Source organism: Mus caroli, unplaced genomic scaffold (assembly GCF_978045245.1).
Source record: "Mus caroli unplaced genomic scaffold, Mus_caroli_1 scaffold_12, whole genome shotgun sequence".
NCBI classification, from domain to species: domain Eukaryota; kingdom Metazoa; phylum Chordata; class Mammalia; order Rodentia; family Muridae; genus Mus; species Mus caroli.
Genome location: NW_028227267.1, coordinates 19242312 through 19265728, shown reverse-complemented (window position 1 = coordinate 19265728; position 23417 = coordinate 19242312). Strand labels below are relative to the sequence as shown.

Below are 23417 nucleotides of genomic sequence, written 5' to 3'. Positions count from 1 at the left end.
AGTGCCAGAGAGACCTCAGCTCCTTCGTGATGATTGTCCACTATCACCACCTTCCCTGGGGCCTGCAGAATGTGAGAGAAGAAGCTAAAGAGAAGTGGGAGATTGTGACTGCCCTGAAATGAAAGACACAAATGACCTCAGCTACCTGAATGAGGGATGCCTGTCCAGGCTGGACCATCGCTTGAGAAATGCCCTCCGCAGGGCTGTACTGCTTGGGGGAGTCCTGTATGGGATCACTGGCTCCCACTCCCACCTGGACATTCTCCATATATCACAATTCCTGATGTGGTTTTCCCCTCTCACATTGGTTTGCTTGTGCACAGCCATCAAAGAGAAGAGTGGTATGTTAGACATGTCTGACAGAAAAGCTGAGAGGGTGCTGATGCGGTCACAGGCCTGCTCTGTTAGTGTGCTTCATTCTGTGCACACTAGTGCCCCGGTATTGTTGAAGTGAAACTTTTGCACACAATGTTGCCACATTCCTGTAACATGCAGAGGGCTCGGTGGTACTTACCTCTTGGATATCATTCTTATTGACCGGAATGTTGTTCTTGGGGTGGAGATCCTGGTAGCTATGAACAAGGCCTTCCATAGTTACCACTGTTCCTATCCTTGTCCCCAGACATACCAGTCTCACCACTTGGTTCATCTATTGCTTGGCTGCCCCTTTCTTTACCTTATGACCCCCAGGACAGCAAGCAAGGCTGCCATCTTGGCCAGGATTAAAAGAGTAGCTGAGTTTTTGAGTTCCTAGGTTCCTGTTCAAAAAGCCAGCTATGAAGAAGAAGTTTAATGTTCTGATGGTCAGTTACTAAGTAACACTACCAGGAAACTAAACCTGATGCTTCTAACCTATTCCAATATATATATATATATATATTTTTTTTTTTTTGGTTTTTTGAGACAGGGTTTCTCTGTGTAGCTCTGGCTGTCCTGGAACTCACTCTGTAGACTAGGCTGGCCTCGAACTCAGAAATCTGCCTGCCTCTGCCTCCCGAGTGCTGCCAATATATTATTTTAAATCTTTAAATATTTAAAGTTTTTGAGGTAATCATACTTTAACTAGGTTCAACCATTCCCACCTCCGCATATATTTTTTAAACACGTACATAAAATATGTACAATTTTATGTGTCAGTTTTAAAAAGTAATAAATATGGACATTCTAAACCAAAACTGGCCACAATGGCAGAATTTAACATGTAAAGGTTTGGGGTGGTGACATGGATGATTGGTGACCATGAGGACTGGTCCTCAGCCCCACTGCTAAGCTGGCCCATGCTCTGTAACCAGCAGCAAAGCAGGCAAGCTCTTGTTATCTTTGTGTTGCCTTTACCTTGTCTCTTCCATTTAGATCTTTGAAACACAGTTGTAACACCAACTCCTGCAGCTGAGTTCCCTCCACACCCTGAAGTCCTCATGGGCAAAGGAGCAGCCACACACAGGCCTTGACTATTTGGTTATCAGGCTTTTGTAACGGTATTCCTGGTGCTTGCAGCTAAGTGAGTAGGGATTTCTACTCAAGTAGTTCTGTGCCATTCAGTAAGATGCTCCCTAGGTCAAACATGTCATTCTTACCCTCCTAGCTGCTCCTCTGCTATGATTCTGTTTCGGGGCAGGTCTGCCTGCCGAGAGCATGGGTTTTGTGTGGAGGTGTTGGCAAGGGGGTCATTCCTAGCCAACCGCTTGAGCAGTTAGATTGAGCAATCAAATGACTTCTCCAGGGAGCAGCCAGAGAAGCTGAAAGGGATTCAGAGGCAGCCTGTGAGACGGGGAAGACTTGACTTGAGGGCTGTAACAGAAGGCCTTGCAAGATGGGACAGTGTCCGGTGGAGTGGACTGGCTTTATGCAAATTATAGGTACCTGGAGGACCAGCAGGGCTTGCAGAGGATGCTGAAAAGTTATCGGGTGGGAAAGATGACTGAAGCAACAATGAGCTAGCCCTAAAGGCATTTATCCCAGGCCCTCTACAGAAGAGGAGGCAGAAAGAATGCAAGAGCCAGAAGAGCTGGAGAGGGGCTGTGAGATGCCATCCAGTAGGAACTCAGTACTTCCAGGTGCTGGATCTGAGCAAGACACTGTCAACCATCAGCCGTGGATAGGAGAGTTACTCATTGGGCCCTTCTTCCTGCTGAACTATTGGCTACAGATTGAGAGAGGGGGGGATTCAATGTCTACCATTTTGTGCTCCTATCAAGCCCACCAGGCTCCAGTGGATAGCTCCAAACCCACACTCACACAGATGGCCCTAGTCAAACTCAGTGGCTCACAAAACAAAAAAGACAACGTGGAGAAGGGATTAGGGTGGAGGACACTGACAGAGTGGAGGGTAAGAATAACTGGAACGCATTACATACTTACATGAAACTGTCAAATTTAATAACAAAAAGTAGTCAACAAGAAAACAGGCTATCTAGGCATGTGCCTAGAACACAAAGTGGATTCACACTCTCGGGCATCTGCACAATTTGAGCAGAGAGTGTTTGTGTCATGGTGCTGCACTCCAGGACATTTATGGTTCTGTCCCTCTGTCTCCCAGTCTCCTCAGAAATAACCATAGCAAGCCATATGTTGACACATGCTGTAATTCCAGCACCTAGGAGACCTACGGAGGACTGGGAGGTCAGTCATCCTGGGCTACATAGCAAGAACTTAAATGCACAAAGCAAACGAAACAACAAAGCCAGAGCTGTATCTCCTGAAAATTTATTATTATTACTCTTGTGATCCACAGGGTTACATAAGGACATTTTCCTGTATGTGTTGTACTTTAAGCAAGCCACTCCCCCATCTCCATTGTCCTTTTCCTTCATGCCTGTCCCCTTCCCTGCAACTTTTATCTCAAGGCTGGCCTCAGATTTGCAGAGATCCTTCTACTCCATTCCCTAGTGCTAGGGTTACTTTTTATTTTACATATATATATATATATACATATATATATATGTATATATATATATATATATATTAAACCATGGGTTCTGGTTTCTTGACTTAATCTGGCTTCTGAAGGGCAGAGGGAAGGACACCTTAGAGATCTGAGGGAATTAGTCAAGACTTCATGCTGGGTGTGGTGGCACACGCCTTTAATCCCAGCACTCAGGAGGCAGAGGCAAGCGGATTTCTGAGTTTGAGGCCCGCCTGGTCTACAAAGTGAGTTCCAGGACAGCCAGGGCTATACAGAGAAACCCTGTCTTGAAAAACCAAAAAAAGAAAAAAAGAAAAAAAAAAAAAAAAGAAAGAAAGAAAAGAAAAGAAAAGAAAGAAAAGAAAAAAAGAAGACTTCACAGTGTTCTTTTTCTTACCACCACTAGGCCCTATCATGGATGGAAACCCACACTTAAGAATTGTGGGGAAAAAAAACAAAACCAAGTTGGAATATCTATACAGTTATCCTCAGTCAATAAAATTGCAGTAATGAAAGAAAAAAAAGTGGGACCACCTTCCTGTTTATTTCTAGATGGAGTGTGAGCATTGTTCTACCCTCAAAGCCAAACAGGATTTAAGGAAGGTGACCTCAAGTAAACCTAGTCAATCAAATCTAATCACAGGCTTGAAACAGTCTTACTGTCTACAACTGCGGACCAGAAAGGAGAGGTTACACAGTTGCCCAGCAGCCTGGATGCCTATGGTAACAGTTGCATTAGAAATGTTGCCTGCATGTGCCTGAATGTTGTACCCTGCTAACCTCACTCTCCTGCCCATCACCATATTCCCAAAGACTCCAAAATGTAGGGGCTCCCAGAAGAGCCGTGGGCAAATTCTCTTATAGGCAAACTCCCCAGTTTTAGAAACTGATGTCTGGTAGAGAAAGAAACTTAACTTTTATGAATATGAAATTAATACATGCTTTGACAGCATAATGGTGTGCACCTATAATCCCTACATGAGAGGACAAAGCAGATTTTTCAGTTCAAGGTGAGCCTGGACTATTTATTTATGGAGGCCCTGTCTCAGAACAAACAAACAAACAAACAAAAAAAGGTGTTGGGGCTGGAGAGACGGCCCCAGTAGTTATAGCACTGGAAGTTTTTCCAGGGGAGCTATATTTGATTTCCAGGATCCACACAGTGGCTCACAACTATCTGTAACTTCAGCTACAGGGATCCAATACCCTCTCTGGCCTCCACGGGCACCAGGCGTACACATGGTACACAGACATACATGCAGGCAAAACACCCATGTGCAGAATAACCCCCCCAACCAAATCAAACAAAACCTACCCAGTTTTATCATGTATAAAACAGGATAATAGTTTTTGCCTAAAGCAATCCTAGATAGAAAGAGCAATGCTAAAGATATCTTAATGTCTGATTTCACAGCAAACTAAATGTACTGGTACAGAAAGACTTCGGCCAAAAGAATAAACTGCCTAGAAATAAACTCACACAGATATAAGCATTAGAGAAATGACAACCTCAGCAATTATTGCTGGGGTAGCCAGCAATATCTATACAGGTAAAAATGCACTGTGATCCCTATCTTGCACCTTGTATCAAATTAAGATTAGTCCTTAGGATAAGACCTGAAATTGCCAGGGGACACTTAAAAATATAGGCATAAGCAGGGACTTCCTGGAAAGGCTTCCAAGTAGGAATAATTTATAGAATCAGTAACGTGATTCCCTGACATCAAAATCTTCAGGGAGACTCCAGAGTGCAGAGCCCTGCATAGAGGAAAGCCACAGAATATGGTGTATCAGGGGATACGCTCTTAGAGAAAACCATTTCTCCCTCTCCCAGAAGCTCACAATTGCTATTTCGTGCACCACTGGAATACCACACATCCAAGAATATCTGGGCAGCACAAATTGGTCTTAAAAGGTTTTTTAAAAGTATACAAGAGTTGGGTAGGTGAGAAAAGTAGGGTGGGTCCTGGAAGAGTTGAGGGGTGGTGACAAAGATCAGAACATGTACAAAACTCTCAAAAGCTAATTAAGAGAACAAAAAATGCTGGCAAGAATTTGAGGAAAGAGGAGCCTTTTAAACAGTATCACTAGGAATGTGAACAGATGTAGCCTTTATTAAATCACCCTGAAAGTTCTTCAGAAAATTAAAAGTAGGTAGCTGGAGAGGTGACTTAAACAATAAAGTAAAAACTGCTTGTCATGCAAGCAAAAGGACAGACTTAGATCCCAGCACCATGCAAAAAAGCCAGGCTTAACAGCTGCACATCTATAATCGTGACCAGGGAGCAGAGACAGAGGGATCTCCCCGAGGGGGGGGGTGTCAATAGCCAAGCAGGCTATTGAAATTTGTGAACTCCGGGTTCAGTGAAAAACACTTTCTCAAAATATAAGGTGGATCGAAGAAGTCACCAGACACTGGCCTCCGGTCCCCACATTCACAATGCACAAACTCATACAAGAACCTAAAAATAGGACAACCGTATGATCCAACTGTTCTGGGGTCTATCTGAAGGAGGTTAAGAAGTTACACCACCGGCGACAGTCTCGGTCGCCGCCAGGTGGAACGGCAGGTGGGTTCAGGTGCCAGCCTGGCCGGGGCCTGGCAGTGGGACCGACTCTCTCGGTGAGTGACTGAAGCGGCTCCCAAGGCTCTGGAGACCGTGGGGCGGGCTCCAGAATCCGAGCCCGTCGCCCTGGCCTGGGGTCCTCCCCTGTACCAAACCCAGTTTCCTATTCCCCTCCCGAGCTGGGCAGTTAGCCAGTCAGCCCCAACTCTCAGAACCATGTTTGCAGACTTAGACTATGACATCGAGGAGGATAAATTAGGAATCCCCACTGTGCCTGGGAAGGTCACCATACAGAAGGATGCCCAGAACCTGATTGGGTGGGATCAGCATCGGAGGAGGGGCCCAATACTGTCCTTGTCTCTATATCGTCCAGGTATTTGATAACAAGCCTGCAGCCTTGGACGGCACTGTGGCAGCTGGTGACGAGATCACTGGGGTCAATGGCAGATCAATCAAAGGAAAAACCAAGGTAGAGGTGGCAAAGATGATTCAGGAAGTGAAGGGGGAGGTGACCATCCATTACAACAAGCTGGAGGCAGACCCTAAGCAGGGCATGTCCCTGGACATTGGTAAGACAGGCCAGAGCAGCCAAGTGCCAGGGGCTCTGCAAGCTAATCCAAATGGCTGGGAGGAGCCAGGCGCTATCCTTGTAGCTGTTCGAGGCCCCGGGCCCCGCATGCTCACTGCCGTGTTCTACACCCTTCACTACCACACCGTGACCTATGGGTCACATCCAATTGTAATCCCCTCCTCCATGGCCTCTCCTGCTACGTACTTTTGGGAAGATGTGTGGTGCAAACTGGACCTTATAATGTGTATCTTAGATAGGGTTTTATTGCTGTGAAGAGACAATATGACCAAGGCAACTCTTACAAAGGCAAACATTGAATTGGGGCTGGCTTACAGTTTTGAGGTTCAGTCCATTATCATCATGGCGGGAAGCATGGCAGCATCCAGGCAGACTTGTGCTGGAGGAGCAGAGAGTTCTACATCTTGATCTGAAAGCAGCGGGAGACTGTGTACCACACTGGGCATAGCTTGAGCATAAGAGACCTCCAGGACTGTCCCTACAATGACACACTCCCTCCAACAAGGCCGCACCTCCTCTAACAGGGCCACACTTCCTAAGTGGGTCAAGCATTCAAACACATGAGTCTATGGGGGCCATACCTATTCAAACCATCACAGTGTGCTGTTTGGCAACTTGCCTGTGGCTAGAAGGGCTAGATCTTGATTCTGCAGCTGCCAGCTCCTCTGGATCAATCACATGGCAAAGTGTGAGACATGAGGCTTGGCAGTCTCCTGGCAGAACATCCAGATAATCCATACTCACCTACCGCCCACAGCCCTTTAGGATAGAGACTAAGGACAAATGAGCTCACCAGTGGTTTTTCTGTGTAGCCCTGGCTGTCCTAGAACATGCTCTGTAGACCAGGCTGAGTGTGAACTCAGAAATCCCCTGCCTCTGCCTCCCAAGGTCTGAGATTAAAAGCATGTGCCACCTCAAAAAAAAAAAAAAAAAAAAAAAAAAAAAAAAAGAAGTCACACCACCACAGGAATACTTACACATCGATCCTAATTGGAACATTTTCACACTAGCCAAGGTGAAGAACCAGCCTCTGTCAATCAACTGATGAATGATAAAAGGAATGTGATATATATGTTCAAAGGAGTTTTATTTAGCTAAAAGGAAGAATAAAAGCCTGGGAAGAGGCTCTTACAAGAGGCTGAATCTGCCGATGCCTTGACCTTCAATGTTTTATAAATCACCCAGTCTACTTTGTTGATGTAGTTCAGACTGATAGTTCACACACACACACAGTATTATTTTTTGGTAAGGGCTTATGGAGGACTGTCTCTTTCTGTACCCCTCAAAAGTAGAAAGAGCATCCACGCTCCCATGAGTCTTTTACTCCCTCCGCGAGGGTTCCATCATCAGGACCCAGTCACCTCTGCGGAGGTTCATATGCCATCACATGGAGGTTAGGATGGAAACATGCGGATACAAACTTTCGGATCATCCCTGGTAGAATGATGGGGTGGGGACTCCCAAGATGCTCTGCTCCCAACTTGGCTAAACTGACATTTGGGACAGCCCTGATGTTTAATCCTTCCTAGACTCCTGTCACCACAGTATTGGCTAAATCCGTGCCTAAGTCACCACTAATGAGTCTTCAATCTGCATTACATTTTTTTTTCTTTCAAATTTTGGGTGTTGTCCTCAAGAGTAGTCTGGAACGGCCGCGGGTCATGTTACCGAAAAGGCTCCCGATGGACTCTGTCCCTCCTCAGCACCGCCTGAGCACCCGGCCCGACCCCGCCATGGAGTGCTGCTATAGCGGCGAAAATGAGGACTTGGACTAGGATCGGGAAGAGAGGAAATTGTTGTTGGACCCCAGTAACACCCCTACCAAAGCCCTCAATGGAGCCGAGCCCAACTACCGTAGCCTACCTTCAGCTCTCACAGATGAGCAGGCCCCACTTACCTCCATCCTTGCCAAGCAACATCATTGATGTGTCTGCCACAGATTCCCAGGGCATGGAGCAGCATCAGTACCGGGCAAGGCAGTACAGTACCCGCTTGGCTGTGCTTAGCAGCAGTTTGACCCATTGGAAGAAGCTACAACCACTGCCATCTCTCACCAGCCAGCCCCACTAAGTGCTGGCCAACAAGCCTATCCCCTTCTCTGACTTGCTGCAGGTCTCCGGGATAGCTGCGTATACTTTCTCAGATCCGCGTGGACGCGAAAGAAGAGCTGGATGTACAGTTTGCGATCCCATGAAGAGAGGGGTCCTCGGGCAGCTCTTCCCTCGTCTTCATCCCGTCTCCACCCCACTTCTTCTGGCCCCCAGCCTCACTGTGGCTCTCTACAGTACGTACTGCTACTAATCACGGAGAAGAATGTGGAGGGAAAGAATAAGGCTAGAAGCCAGAGCAAGTGAGGACTAAGCAAGGGAAGGGAGGACCGATTGCCATCGGCCTTCATGCTCTGGTTAGGGTGAGGTTCGGGCCAAGAGGACAGGGCCTGTCAGGTCTTCAAAGCCATTGGGAAGATGGAGATACCACTGTAGGGGCGAACACCGGAAGACCTAGGAGATCCCCTTCCCGCCCTTTCTCTTGGCCTCCGATTCACTCCTGTCCTGTTCCCTGACCTAGGCAACCTCACTGGGGATTATGACCAGGGTCTAGATGAGTTTGAGTCTGAGTTGAGTTTGTATTTCTAGCACCCTGGGTTTTTACATGTTTGCTCTTTTTGTTTTTGTCACCACTTGGTTAAAAAAAAAAAAGTATATTCAAGGGGAAAAAAGAATATTCTGGAACAATGGTCTTAATATCACAATTGTTTATTATTTTCATGTTTCTAGGCGCATTTGATGGTAACTTAAATTTTAAAAACAGGAATAAAGGATTCTGAGAATGACTGAGTGGGAACAAAACTGCAGGGTCACTTGCCTTCACAATGGAGGTGAGTTGTTTACAGTTGTGTGTGTGCATCTCTATCGGTGAAGGTTGAGTTGCAAATGAACTGCTTTGAAGATACTGCTGTTCATCTCTTGTATCACTGTGCCATATCTGATTAAGCCATAAGCCCACACATCCCTGAATATTAGCCCTCAAATCTAAAGTTACTGGTGCTTAAATGTTAAATAATTTCTTCCATGTAGGCTGCTGTCCAATAGCACTTTCTGCAACAAAATAAAAGAAGAAGAAAAGTGTGCCATTTAACAGAAGAATGGATGATACTGGGTATCGTGTCAGGCAGCAAGGTAAACAGGCTCAAGGTGACAAATAGCACACTTTCCCTGCTAGAATCTACATGCTACTTGAATGGTTTTAGTCTTTAAGGTGACAGAGTGCCACGTGGGTCTTTTATGCTCATCTCCTTCTGTCTGATTCCCCCACCTTGCTCCCACATCTCCATGTGCCCTTTGACCCCCAGGGTACCTCTATTTTGTCTTCACTCTTGCCCAACCCTCTGCCTTAAACCCTCCTCTTCTCCAACCTCACTGGTTTGTTTGTTTTTATTTTCTCTACTGTCCCAGCATTTACTCTTCTTGGATACATGTATTTAAAAGAAGCTAGGCTCCACTTAGTGTTTTTTAGTTCCTTTTTTATTTTGCAAATTTTACTTTCTTTCCCACCTGAATATAATTCCACTGTGTGTGCACCACATTTTCATTATCCATTTATTGATGGGCAAACAGATCAACTCTTTTTCCTTGTTCCTGTGAAAAGTGTTGGAGAGAATGCTGGTGTGACCTGGTGACCAGCCTACCTAGCACCCTGGGCTTCTAAATAAGCATGGTGCACCATGTTCCTGAAGGCAGCTTATAGAATTCTGAAGCAGCTGGCCTGCTGAGGACTCTGCGATGCTCTCCATGTCTGCTTTAATGAGCCTCTTCTGCCTAGAGTGGCGGTATGTGTTGCATGCCGTCCAGCAGCTCTCGAGGAACGGGGTATGGCTGAAGTGGCAGACTCAAGCTGAAAGAAAGGGAACTAGACGGACAAGAGAAAGAACGGAGCTAAGACAACAAGGCTCTGATCAAAGCTCAATTTTACTATTTGGAGCACCGGGTTATGAAGAAGGGGGAAGGGGCCCATTCCTGCCAAATCATCCTTGGAGTCCAGTTTCAGGTGACCTCGTGATAGCTCCGGAACAGCTAGGCAGCAGGCAGTAGCAGTGGGAGTGGCAGAACAATAGGGTGGCAGGCTCCTCCCCCCCCCCCCCCATGCTCTCTTCATGCTAACAGTGAAACCTGACCAGCCAGGTTTCAGGCTGAGTGGGGGAGGTTACAGTATGAACACTCAGTATTCAATCGAGGTAATGTGCTAACCAATCACAGGTTTCCACTATATAAGAGGTTGATCACATGCAATACAGTAAGCACTGTCCTCTGAAACTGTCTCTGAAGTGATTTGTCTCTGTCCCCTTTACTAGCACATGGATATTGCTGTCTTGCCGGTGGATATCCCAGGAATGACAGCAGAAACTTACTGTTCTTAATAAACTTACTGTTTATTACATGAATGTGTATATGCCAAAGAGTTTGGTATAGTTGGGTCATGCTGTATTTTTAATTTTTGAAAAGCCTCTACACTGATTTTCAAAACAGCGGCACTAGCTTCTATTTCTGCCAACAGTGGATAAGAGTCCCGCTTTCCCTGTACCACCAGCACTTGCTACCATTTGTTTTCTGGAATCTAAATTTAACTATGGGGCCTGTGAAATGGCTCAGCAGGTAAAGGTGCTTGTAGCTAAGCCTGACCTCCTGAGTTCTACCCTTGGGACCTGCAAAGTGGAAGGAGAGAACCAATTCCTACAAGTTGTCTTCTGACCTCCACATACACGCTAATCACAGAAGTGAGTAATATTCCATAAATAAATTCAAATATATATATATACACACATATATATATATATATATATACACACATATATATCCATATATGATGTATATAGATAGGTGTATAGAAGTGCATATGAGATATGAAAGCAGAAAAGTGACTATGTAGAGGGAGAAAGGGGTCCAAACAAGAGGGAGAGGGGACATAGTGTGGCATTTCTTTTCAGTCATGAGTAATATATGTATATAAGATGTGTGAAAGAGGGAAAGAAAGATAAAGAAATGCAAGCCACGCATATCTGCGTCCACATATGTAAACCTAGTTCTTGGGCTGGGCACCTGGTTAGTGATAGGAAGTTGACCTTGCGTGGGTGGAGCTCTGGGTTCAGTGCCCAGCATCACACACAAATAAATACGTAAGAAAGATACAGGTCCTCCTGAAGCTAGTGATGAGGGCCCGGACCACAGTTTCCAGATACCTCCTAGGACTTCCTCTGTGATACTAACCTTTGACTGGAAGCTGCAGAACTATGTGACCATGGGCAAATTTCACACAGGGTGCTAGGCTGTGATTCCCACATCGTCCTCCAGAGGTTGCCGCAGCCATGATCCTACTTAGATCTTGAACACACAAGTGCCCTATATGGGTACTTGGCAGTCTAAGACAACCAGTATGCTTACCTCATGCACTTGTCCCTCTAGGGCTCCAGACACTTCTCTCTCTTGTGGGGGATTCAGTCTAAGTAATGGGCACACACAGCTATAAGGACAAGGTCAAGTGTAGGGACTGGAGAGATGGCTCATCCCTTCAGAAGACTTGTTTTCTCCCAGAGGACCCAAGGAGCAGCGAACAGTCCTCTGTAACTCAGTCCACATGGAATCTGTTGCCCCCTTCTGGTCCCTGATGGAACTGCATGCACGTGGTGCACATGTATCCAGTAGACAAAATACCTGTACATAGAAATGAAAGAAATAAAACTTGGATGAAAAAAAGGGTTGATGGCACCAAATGCATAGTCAAGGCCAACAACATCAAAAACAACAACTACCACCACCACAACAACAACAACAACAAAAATATGACCCAGCCTGTCTTGGAGGTCATTATCTGTGCAGTGTGGTTATCACTGGTGCTATTTTCTAGAAAGCTGGAGGCAGATGGCTCTGGGTTTTGTGATTTATTTTGAATGGTTTCATTTCCTAAAGTGTTACGGCAGCAAGGTTGTGTTTCTCATTAATTTGGTCTGCATGATCATTCACAGACATCTGTAAACAGAGGACTGTATTATAGTAGCAGCTAAACATATGACCTCAAGGATGCAATATAGAAAGTGTTTCCCCCACGCCGGGCGTGGTGGTGCACGCCTTTAATCCCAGCACTCGGGAGGCAGAGGCAGGCGGATTTCTGAGTTCGAGGCCAGCCTGGTCTACAAAGTGAGTTCCAGGACAGCCAGGGCTATACAGAGAAACCCTGTCTCGAAAAACCAAAAAAAAAAAAAAAAAAAAAAAGTGTTTCCCCCATGCAGTGGGCATCCACAGAGTCAGTGGTGCTATGTACTTCCAGGACACTATCCTCTGCGGAGCACTGATATCCCTGGCTGAGAACTCACGGTGTAGCCCAAACTGCCTGGAACTTGCAGAGATTGTCTCAGGACTGGGACAGCACACCTAAGTGAAGAAGAACTATAAGAGAGAATAGTGGGAAATTGCTGGGTTTTTTCATTAAAAATACATTTTACTCAATAGGGGCAGTCGTAAAACCTCAAACCAAAACAAAGAACCCCTCCCCCCTCCCAAAGCCTCCAGAGCAATTAAATACAAGCCAAAAACCAGGCCAAAAAATAAAGCTATTTAGTATTCTTTCACTGCAGACTTAGAGACACTGACCTACACTCTGTGACTGGCCTTGGGGCACAGGGTAGGAAGGCAGTCACAGACTGTAATATTTCTATCAAGACAAGTGTAGCCATGCCTCTGTGGGACTTTGTAGTGAAGCCCTCCCAAGGCCAAGGATGAGATATGTTACAGGCTTTTGTTCAAAGTCTTTTGAATGCTCTTTAGTCTACTCTAAAGTGTCTTTTATAATCCACCAGGACAGCGCTAATTTACACTCTCAGCCTCCTCCCGGATGCAGTGTTGGATGTGCCTCAGCAGCACTCTGAGGCCCTCCCCAGTGCATCCTCGGCAAGTGTGGAACCCCAGTCTCTGTGGAGAAGAGCAGCCCCCAGTACTACCTGGGTCACAGCATTTCCTCTGCTCAAACCTTTCCTTCCAAAGGAGATAAATATCTGCAAGTCCATCTGCTTGATACGGAACATCGGCTGCCCAAAGAAGTCGAAGACAGCTCAGACATTCTCTATAAATCCTTTCTCAAGACTGGTCACTTCGGTCCAGGCTGTGAACCTATACAATCCACACATACTAGTAACTTTTATGGGGGATTTCTGCCTCGCTCTATCCCATTCAGCTTTTGAATAAAAGACACAGAAACCTGCAAGCCTAAACTGATCAGGTTCTGAGACTATTATGGCCTGCATTGTCTATTAATACCCAGATAAATGGCCCATCACTTGACAGTTGAGTCTTGCTCTATTGCACAGATGCTCTCAGGGTAAGCTTCTCTTGGTCATGTGCTCATGGTCCATCCACATTGTCCATCTTGCTTTATGGTGATCTCCTTTCTCTTCCCAGTCCCTTCTCTTCGTGGTCCCTATTCTGAGACCCCATACTCGATCCCAAGTCCCACCTTCCTCTCTCCCCTGCCCAGTCACAGGCTCTGGCCTTTTGTTACCCAATCAGAGATTATTGAGGAGCATTATTTACAGCACATTGGTCAGTACAATACCCATGTCCAGACTGCAACTTGATCTTGGGGTACAGAACTCAGCATCTGAATCCACAGTGCACAAGATCAGCAGCAACATCCACAGTCGTTGTTGTTGTTGTTGTTGTTGACGGTCAAGTGGCTGCCCCGAGAGACAGATGGTCATCCTCACTGCAGTGAACTCTCTTCAGCAACTCTTGTGTCTGACACAGAGTCAGCTTCAGCAATGACTGAGAGAGGACCCTATGCTCTGCGTGTGGTTGATATCTGACTCACTGTTGAGTTCTCAGCTACGAGGAGATGGCTTTTGTGAGGAGGCCTTGATCCTAGACTGAAGACTGTCATGGATTCAAGTTGTCTGGGTTTTCCTTCATCCTCCTCAGGTCTCTCAAGGGTGCTGTAAGACAAGGAAAGGCAATCAGACTCAGAAGCATCCTGGCTGGGACACTGGCTACACAGAATCAGTGCCCATTCCCACAAAGGAAACCAAGGTCAAGGACAAAAACCTACTCCATGGATGCCTGGTTGCTAAGGATGGCTCAATGGTGGCTCACTTACCAGGCATACTCATTGCTCATTCTGCAGCAGCTCTATCTACAGGAGGCTCTGGTCCTGGTCTGTGACCTGAGTTCATGCTGGACTTTTTCACACCTAGAGGAGGAAGGTAGCTGAGACACAGGCCTGTTGGGGACCTGCCATGTTGGCTGCTGAGCCTCCACCAGCTCTACTCAACTGGACAATGCACCATGACCTTTCAGAGGTCATTCTGGGCATCCCCAGGGGAGAAGGGTCAGAAGACCTGGGCAGAGATTTTTTTTTTCCTCAGCCTTTAAAACTCCTAGCATTTGAACTGAGACATACCCATCATGCTGGACTGGAAAAACAGAGCATTCGTCTGATATGTAGAAACCTTATTTTTGAAAAATAGCAGCATAGGCATCATGAGTCGCAGTTCAGAAGAGATAGGCAAGGCCTTGATTAGATGCCAGGAGAATGTGGACTAACCAGGAAGGGATCCTCTCTGCAGGCCTCTAGAGAACCTACACAGGACTACAGTGAAGGCTTGGATTATTCCTACAGCTCAGATCCCTGCATGGGATCACCTCACCAACCCCCAAGTCTACTCTTAACAAGAGAACCTTCTCACAGGAAACCAATGTACACTTGCAGAGAGCCAGGAGTCAGCAGGAATGTGCTGCATGCAAATCTGCCCACGGGTAAGAACTTATCTCTGAAGGTGATATTCCTGAAGGAGCTATAGTGTCAGGAGGAGTCACTGTCCTCCACAATTAACCCACTGCTAGATTATGGACTACATTAGGAAGATTTGAGTGAAGTTCTAAGGGACAGGGTACTCAGATCATACCAGCAAGCTCAGAAGGGGGTAAGGGGTACACAATCTTCAGAAACTGCTAGGCTCAAACACACTGTTTCCTGGACAGAAGAGCCATCTGCCTCCAGTTTTCTAGAAAATAGCACCAGTGATATAACTACACTGCACAGATAATGACCTCCAAGACAGGCTGGGTCATATCAGAAGTGACTGGAGCAGCACATACCTTGCGGATAGCCCTAGGGCTGACTATTGATGTTAATTCTGTTCTCCTGTGAGTGGTTGTGAACAAGGGATGAGTCAGCACTCAGGTGATTCCCTGTAAACCTGCTTCCCACCTTAATTTGTAAAATAAAGGCTAGAGCTGGTGATTGGGTGGAGAAAGAGGGGAAGGTGGAACTGAAGGTTTTGGAAGTAAAGGAGAGAGGGAGGATGATGGAGGAAGAGGAAGGAAAGTGGAGCAGAAGCACCTAGCCTGGAGAAACCACAAGTTCTAAGGGGTCTCTTATATGGGGAAGATGGCAGTGTAGTGGTAGCAATCTAGGCACACAGCATGTATTCATACTAATTGAGTTGTGTTTTCATTGCCCGGGCATATTTGGCTAGGAGATTTACCACAATACACAGCACTCTGGGATGTTCTGTTCATGGATGGGGCTGAGAGCTATGCAGATTGCCAGACAACCAAGAAGGACATAGATCCAGGAAGGGAGAACTCTCCAGCACCACTCAGGGAAACAGGCCCAAGAAGCTGCTCCTCAGGTGTCTACAGCGTGAACCAAGAGCTGCGCCAGGTGCAGAGAGAGCTGCTGCTCTGCCCTCATCTCACAGATCTTCTCGTGGCCTCCTCACAGAGCCTCTCTGCCTCCTCACAGGACTCTTGCACCACACTCTGCTTCCTCTGCAGCTCTCTGTTCTCCTGCCTCAACGTCTTCACTTCATCTTCAGCTGAGTCCACTCACTCAGGAGCCGGGGGTGGAGGATGCTGAACCACAGTGAGAAATAATGAAGCCCAGCCAGCCTTTATCTGCCTCCCCACCTCCAACTACCACCATCCCTGCCAGATCTCTTGTCCGCAGACAGCCTCAGACTGGAGTCCACAGTAACTATGTCAGCATCGCCTAGAGGCAGGCCAAATCCAGAGAACAGCCACATTCCAGAAAGACTCTAAGTACTTCTGAAAACCCTGACACCCAAAGGGATCCATGTACGTCCCAGAACAGGAAGTGGCCCTGACCTATGCTTATCTATCTATGGTATTGGCAAACATCAGCAGGTAGAGGCCATACACCTTCTGAGAGAGGACAACGCAGAGTGTGGCTAGGAGCAAGGTCGGAGCCACCAAGCAGGAAGAGGTAGGCTAGAGCAGCTTCCAGAGAAGAAATCTTTGGGAGAGAATATTCATCCCTTAGCATGTTACAGCTAGATAACAGGTACTCTCAGACGGTCTTTGGTGACATAACTTGTGTACTTGATTCCTTATGGATAGGGTCTTATATACATTTTGGGGTGGATTGGGGTCTAGAGGCAGATATTTTCTATTGGCTTTATCTGAGATGTTAGGGATGCCTCCTCTGCACGAGGAGGGGCTCCAGGGATTGCCGATACTCAGATTGTCACAGTCCTCTCCATGGGGTATGGTGGTCATGTGTTTTAGGACAGGAACCTGGTCAGAAGTCGATTTAAATGCCTACCGTTCTCAGCTATGAGAATTGCCAGGGTTTCTGAGTCCGCTCAGCCTTACCAGGTTTTCTGTCTCGTGGTACTGTCCACTGCCCCACACTCCCTCTTCTGCATCTCAAGCTCAAAATTCAGCCTGTGGTTGGGTGTGGCACCAGGAGCAAAGAACCATGGCTCAAGGTCACATGATTTCAAGCTATGTCCTGGACTACAACAGATCAGTGGGTGTCACATTCTGGCACCTATACATACATACTTAGGGACATCCTGGTGCTTTTTAAACTTGCTATCTTAGCCAAGGCCAGCAAAGACAGAAATTACAATTGGTGGGAACAAGGTTACATGAGCTGCCTCAGTGGGCCTGCAGAAATAGACTAGCTCTCTAAGGAGGACACAGGATTTTGGCTGGCTGGTGTGCACCAAACTCCCATCCCCCACCCTTATAAAACTGTGAGGATATGTCTCCTGTCTTCACAAGACAGATTCTCCATCCTGGGAAGTACATGAATGCCCAGAACATATATAATCAATATTTTAGGGAGTAGGCACAAAACAAGAATGTTTTATATACTCTCCAGCTGATTCCAATGTGCCACCAAGGTGATCATCACAAGGTCCCCAGGGAGTGCTGCTCACAGTGGCCATCCCAGACCTCAGCACTGGTAACACCTGGAAAGTTTAAGACAGGGAGATGGTCATGGTCCACCACAGACTCTGCACTTCCAGGATCTGGCGGGATACCAGCATGCACACACAGACATAGACACAGACACACACACACACACAGACACAGACACACCCACACACACACAGACACCCACACACACAGACACCCACACACACATACAGATACACACACAGAGACACACACAGACACACACACAGACACCCACACAGACACACAGACACAGACACACCCACACCCACACACACACACAGATACACACACACAGACACAGACACCCACACACAGACACACACACACAGACACACACACACAGACACACACACATAGACACCCACACACAGACACAGATACACACACACAAAGACACAGACACACAGACACACACACAGACACAGAGCTGGAAACTGATGCAAAAAGCAAAAGGAATTTATTGTTCCTACGTGTTGGGGTCGTCCTGCACATGGAGGGAGAGAGAGAGAGAGAGAACAACCACAAGCAGCCTGTCCTATGAGCCTTTATACAGTTCCCCAGGCAGCAGCCATTAGGCACAATGTGATTGGCAGAACAGTGTGACTTCTAAACTGATTGATCTATAGGGAATGAGGTGGGTGGCCAATGATCTCAGAATGTGTCTATGAGCCCAGGGGTCGGTCCCTCCTCCCTGTGGTCTGAGGAATGTAATTACCCCTCCCTTCCACAGGGGAGGGGCGCCTATGTTCTTTCTGACCATTTGCTTCCAGGAGGGGAGGGGTCTGGTGGGATTTCTAAAGTTCCTGAGCTGACCTTTTCAGAGGTAAGTCCTGAAGTCCCTTTGTATATCGAAACCCCAACCTGAGAGAGACACATCCTTAATTTCTCTGAGCCTCCTGCTGGCCTGCTTTGCACTCAGAATGAAATTAAGGGGGTCCTAGAACAGCAGTGGCAGATTCCTGAGGGATCCAAAAGAACCATCCGAAGTCGGTGACCTGGGTCTATGCTCTAGGAAGCCAGACAAGCAGGATAGACCTTCCCTTCCCAGAGTCTCAGCTGCTGAGCCCTACCACAGGAAGACCAGCTCAAGCCCCACCTCCATCAACAAGTTCCTCTCTCCCACCCCACCCCATCTTCCTCCCTCCCTCCCAGGACTCACCCTGCCTTTCCAGAACCATTTGTTTCTTCCTGTTATGCACTGAGAGTGAAGGACAGCTTCCTTCTGCTTCTCTCTGGTCTCTGTAGGCCCTCCAATCTCTATCCCAACTAGAGTCCTCAGTCTTGCCATCATGTTTATATGTAAAACCTGTAAGCACTGACTGAAGGCTTAAGGCAGGTGCTGTTGCCACAACACACCTGGAAACTTTCCCAACTTCTCTGTGATGTCACAGAGAAGTCCAAGGCATCTCCAGGATACAATAGAATGTCCGGAGGGTGGATTGCTTAGGGTCGCCTCCACCAGCCCACACCTATCTACCTAACTAAACCACCAGAAGCCAAGATGCCTTTTCCAGGACAGTTCCCTGAGACCCACTCCAAAGCCAGAGACCCCTCCCCTCACTAAACTACTTGCACTGCTTCGAAGACGATTCACTTGCCAAGCACAGTCCAGGAATGACTTCTCTTCATGCCCTTTATTCAATAACATGGGTAATGCAAATTGGTAGGAAAGTAGGTCAGGATGACAGGGAGAAAATATCAGTCCCCTGAACTGAACAAGCAGCTTGGGGAGATCCACAGGGCTGTGTGTGGGTGGTGGGTGACTGTGGGTGTCCTGTCAGAACAAAGATGAGTTCCATGGGCGATGAGGAAACTTTCCCAAATGGCTCCAGCAGAACACATTCCAGCCATCATGATGTTAGCAAAGGTGTAATCAACTACCCACAGGACACCTGAGGTAGTAAGGACTGGGGCTCCCCCCCCCCAGGTCAGCCACAGACACTAAGAGCAAACACTCGCAGGAGGAGTCATGGCCCATTCCAGAGCACAAGTTTGAGAAAAGCCGAATGCTAGTGAGAAGACATGGCTATGTAAGGGTGTTCTCAGTGGGACAATCTAACATGTCTCCACCATGGGGAGAATATGCGGCATGCCACTGCTGCTTCACCCAGAGCCACCTGTGACAATGCACATGCCCTTAGGATGAAAGGACTAACCAGCCAGAGCCACGCTGACTTTATGACAATCTGCAAACGGCAGTTTAGGAGACTAGGCCTACATTTCTGTGTCCCAGAACTGGAAAAGTCCAAAACAAGTCAATTCCAGGAAAAATCACCCCTCAGGAAGCTGTCCCATCACCTAGCCTGAGACAACCTCAAGGGCAGCAAAACAGGAGCTCTAGACGCTGCCCTACCACCTAGCGTGAGCCAAGTATAATCAGCAAAAGTAGCCCAAACTCCGCAGAGCTTTAACAAATCACAAAGGTCCCTATATCCCTGGAGATAGAGTGAGCCAATCAAGAGAAAGAAAGGTATAAGTTCCCCTACCCCTACCCTAAAAGGCTTTAAATTGACCCTGCAAAGCCCACACCCCTGTCTTCCATCCTGATGTATGGTGGACCGCTGCATGAAGGTTCTCTGCTGGATGGATGCTCTTTGCTGTAGCATACTGTTTGAGTCTGGGGTATCATTCTTTGTGAATCATAGACCCGTACAAGGAAAGGTGACACGACCGGCTTTATAGAGAATATCCACTTGAACATGAGAAGGGAAGGGAGAGGACACAAAAGACCAGGATAGTAAGGTGCCTTTCCCCGGGGCTTTACCAGCACCCACTTCACCTTACAGGTAGTTTAAACTTACAGGTAGCCCTGAAATAAAGAGCTGGAGCACATTAAGCTGGATTGACAATCATTCAGAAATCTGGACTGTGGCTGCTTCCATCTACTCATGTACCCCAGAACAAGTGAGCAATGTGGTGTGTAGTGTGTCTTTCAGGGACTGTAGCACACCAGCAGGACACACTAGATGATGTTAGCTATCTCAGGAATGCCCAATTCCAGAGGCAGGGACATGGCACACAGAGCTTCATTCAGCCCAAACCTGGCACACAGAAGGGTGTGCACACAGTAAGCCAACACAGGGGGCTTTGTGCTGGCTCATCCTGAGAGTCCAGAACTGAGTGTCCCATTGTGGATGTCAACTCTCCCACCTCTCTAGAACGAGGTGAGTCTCTCAGAAGAAAGCCCTGCCTGGTATTTCAGCACAGTCTAACCAGACCACACAAAATTTAAGAAGTCCTTCTCGTTTTAGTGACAGTCTCTGTAGATGAAACGGTTGCCCGTGATCAGCCTAGAATATAAATACTCCAACAGAGCTAATATACTCTACCCTACACATGCCTCCTGTGCCCTTCCTGAACTTTATACTCTGTGATGGATGGTTGGACTGTGCCTTTCCCATGTTGAAGCCCCAACCCAGTAAAAGGGAATGTGACCCTGGTTTGGGAATAGGATCTTTAGAGGCCAGGGTGAGGCCACAGGGCAGTTTGTTGACCTTCCCTGTGACCAGTCAGGCTAAGACTCTGCCTATCAAGGGACATTCCAAAGACCCACATGGGAGAGCAGAAAACTCAGGGCTTTTGAGATGAAGACCAATGAAAACAAACACTTCTCATTTTTATCACTTAAGTAGCCTGTGATGGCAAGTCTTGGTTGTCTAGTTGTCTACTTCAGGGCAGCGCGCAGGGGGCATGGCGGGTGCCGGACTGCGGGCGACAGCTAGGCGCTGGCTGCTGTGCAGAGGCCACGGCGGACCGCGGGCCGCCTCGTCCTCACCCTCCTGCCCTGGCTGTGGCCCGCCGGGTCCCAGAGCCCACTGCCCCAGCACCCCGCGCTCGGTGCCCGCAGACGGCGCGGACCTCAGCGCGCACTTATGGGCTCATTACCAGGACATGCGGAGGCTGGTGCACGACCCTCTGCCCCCTGAGGTCTGCAGCTTCCTAAAACCCAGCAGCTATTTATGCCAACAATGAGATCAGCCTGAGTGACATCGAAGTCTATGGCTTTGACTACGACTACACGCTGGCCCAGTATGCGGATGCACTGCACCCTGAAATCTTCAATGCTGCCCGGGACATCTTGATAGAGCACTACAAGTATCCTGAGGGGATCCAGAAGTATGACTATGACCCCAGCTTTGCCATCCGTGGCCTGCACTACGACATTCAGAAGAGCCTTCTGATGAAAATTGACGCTTTTCACTATGTACAACTGGGAACAGCCTACAGGGGCCTCAAGCCTGTGCCGGATGAAGAAGTGATTGACCTGTACGGCAGCACCCAGCACATCCCACTCTACCAGATGAGCGGCTTCTACGGCAAGGGCCCATCTATCAAGCAGTTCATGAACATCTTCTCGCTCCCAGAGATGGCTCTGCTGTCCTGTGTGGTGGACTACTTTCTGGGCCATGGCCTGGAGTTTGACCAAGTACACCTCTACAAGGATGTGACGGATGCTATCCGTGATGTGCATGTAAAGGGCCTCATGTACCAGTGGATTGAGCAAGACATGGAGAAGTACATCCTGAGAGGAGATGAGACATTTGCGGTGCTGAGCCGCCTGGTGGCCCACGGGAAACAGCTGTTCCTCATTACCTTCAGCTTTGTGGACGAAGGTATGCGGCATATGGTAGGTCCCAATTGGCGCCAACTCTTCGACGTGGTCATCGTCCAGGCAGACAAGCCCAACTTTTTCACCGACAGGCGCAAGCCTTTTCGCAAGCTTGACGAGAAGGGCTCCCTCCACTGGGACCGTATCACTCGCCTAGAGAAGGGCAAGATCTATCGGCAGTGAAACCTGTTTGATTTTCTTCGTCTGACGGAATGGCGAGGGCCACGTGTGCTCTACTTCGGTGACCACCTTTACAGTGACCTGGCGGATCTCATGCTGCGGCACGGATGGCGCACGGGAGCCATCATCCCTGAGCTGGAGTGCGAGATCCGCATCATCAACACAGAGCAGTACATGCACTCGCTGACCTGGCAGCAGGCTCTCACTGGGCTGCTGGAGCGCATGCAGACCTATCAGGATGCAGAGTCACGGCAGGTGCTGGCTACCTGGATGAAGGAGCTGCAAGAACTGAGATGCATCACAAAGGCCCTATTCAACGTCCAGTTCGGGAGCATCTTCCGCACCTTCCACAACCCTATCTACTTCTCCCGGCGCCTCGTGCGCTTCTCCGACCTCTACATGGCCTCTCTCAGCTGCCTGCTCAACTACCGTGTAGACTTCACCTTCTACCCGCGCCGCACACGCCTGCAGCACGAGGCGCCCCTCTGGATGGACCAGCTGTGCACTGGCTGCATGAAGACACCCTTTCTTGGTGACATGGCCCACATCCGCTGAGGGCACTTTTATTGTTCTGGACAGACCATTGGCCCCCTCAGCCACCCTGACAAGCAATAAAAGTGGTCTGTGTCTTCTCCGAAAAAAAAAAAAAATGGAAGAAGGAAGCTCTCTCTCCTTCTCTGCTTGTCACCTCTTCACTATTATTAGAGCCAACATCTTCAACATTCTGAATCACAGGCATATACTGAAGACCTGATGAGACATCTGGCCACTTCAGGAACTGCACTACAATAGATTCTAGGATCTGCCTTGATAGGTAACCATTGTTTGATTATACAGCCTATTATCCATTCTAATAAACTCTTGTGTCTTTGGGTTTGAGCCTGACCTTTATGCTGGGGCATCTTGTCAGCCCTAAAATGTGCACCTAGGCTGGCCTTGAACTCATTGTCCTCATGCCTCTGGCTCCTTTAGCAAATCTGATTGGCACATGGCACCACAATTGGCCAGATAGATTCTAATACCCCATATACATATACATGGGGTATTACATATATATACAGAGAGAGAGAGAGAGAGAAAAAGAGAAGAGAGAGGAGAGGAGAGGAGAGAAGAACAAGGAAGGGAATGTGAAACTATTTCTCTGAGTTGTTACTCTAGAAAACCTTCACTAACCCATAGCAAAACATAAGGTGAACTCAAACTACTGAAAGACTCCGAAAGGAGCCCCTCGCTCAGGCCTCAGGACAATAGTGGACACCCAAGAACTCATGATAGACCGAGCTTGTTGCAAACCACATGAGGCTTTATTCAGGGA

The 23417-nt window shown here is 47.7% G+C and overlaps 1 long non-coding RNA gene and 2 pseudogenes across 1 annotated transcript; 2 read left to right on the top strand and 1 right to left on the bottom strand.

Annotated features, from left to right (window-relative positions):
- Positions 1-7794: 7794 nt before the first annotated feature.
- On the top strand, positions 7795-8255 carry LOC110309957 (ragulator complex protein LAMTOR1 pseudogene; annotated as a pseudogene).
- A 1595-nt stretch (positions 8256-9850) lies between these two features.
- Positions 9851-13724, bottom strand: LOC147001660 (uncharacterized). Its single transcript, XR_015044720.1, has 3 exons — positions 13664-13724; positions 11500-11769; positions 9851-9970 (listed from the first exon to the last, which is right to left on the bottom strand). It is a non-coding gene; the product is annotated as an uncharacterized LOC147001660 (long non-coding RNA).
- A 7279-nt stretch (positions 13725-21003) lies between these two features.
- Positions 21004-22760, top strand: LOC110309590 (5'-nucleotidase domain-containing protein 2 pseudogene; annotated as a pseudogene).
- The last annotated feature ends 657 nt before the right edge of the window (positions 22761-23417 follow it).